The sequence below is a fragment of the Alligator sinensis genome, unplaced genomic scaffold (genome assembly GCF_000455745.1).
Source record: "Alligator sinensis unplaced genomic scaffold, ASM45574v1 scaffold1436_1, whole genome shotgun sequence".
Classification (NCBI taxonomy): Eukaryota; Metazoa; Chordata; order Crocodylia; family Alligatoridae; genus Alligator; species Alligator sinensis.
Window position 1 is genome coordinate 22,192 of NW_005843971.1, and position 940 is coordinate 23,131.

Here is a 940-nt window from a genome sequence, read left to right on the forward strand (position 1 = left end):
AACCGGGCTGGGAACAGCTGGGGGCTGCACCCTGTGTGTGTATACCCCTTTAAATTGAGCAGTGCTGCAGTGGGGAGAGGAGGAACCAGGCTCAGACCCACCAGCCAGTTGGGGGACCTCATTTAGCAGGATGAGGGCATGATCCCTCCCCGATCTACCCTTCGTGGGTCTGGCCTTCAATCCTCTTTGTTACATGTGATCTTCATTTCCCACCTAGGCATGCTGATGGCATCTTTAACAAAGCTAACAGGAAAGGCCTGGTGCTGCTTCCACCTCTTGTCTCCCCTCTCCCCGGTCCCGGCAGTGCTTACCACCCGCCTGCCCCCACCACTCCCCATACTTGGGCACAAGGCATCACCCCAAGCCAGCACCATCAAGCTGGAATAAGATCCTGATCGCCACACAACAGCCATGGACAGGTCTCCTACCCCACCCCCTGTCCTCTGTGGCCCCCCACTGCCTAGGGTGACTGGGAGCAAATTGCTAATCTAATGCCATCTACTCTAATTCTGCACCCAGGAACAAGAAACTCCAGCAAGAACTGTGGTGGAGTTCATTCGGCTGTGCTAATTTCATGAATAGATGCACACAGAGAACAGCGTTCTTGTATTAGGACCAAACATATCATTGGAGGAAGCAATACTCTCCCTTCCAGTCCTAGGATCTTATGAATATTTTGAAACAGGCAAGTGAGTTTGGGACCTTAAATCTCATTTAAAGTAAGCACCTAACTTCCATTAGGACATTTTCTTAAAAACCACAACTTGTTTGAGCAGCGGTGAACAGATATCTATGGTCCTGAATTTTTTCCCCCAGTAATGTGGTAACCCTCCCTTACTATAATCAAAACACAGTAATATGTTTTGTGATGAGTAGCAAAGGTGATCAGGAAATTTCCCTTTAAACATGTTTTGTTTGGAAAATGCTGTTTTAGTATAAC

The 940-nt window shown here is 48.2% G+C and overlaps 1 long non-coding RNA gene across 1 annotated transcript in view; it reads left to right on the forward strand.

The window, feature by feature from the left end:
- Positions 1–685, forward strand: part of LOC112549005 — a 4,396-nt gene extending 3,711 nt beyond the window's left edge. The window contains exon 2 of the long non-coding RNA XR_003092441.1: positions 520–685. This is a non-coding gene — a long non-coding RNA (uncharacterized LOC112549005). The remainder of the gene's footprint in view (positions 1–519) is intronic.
- The last annotated feature ends 255 nt before the right edge of the window (positions 686–940 follow it).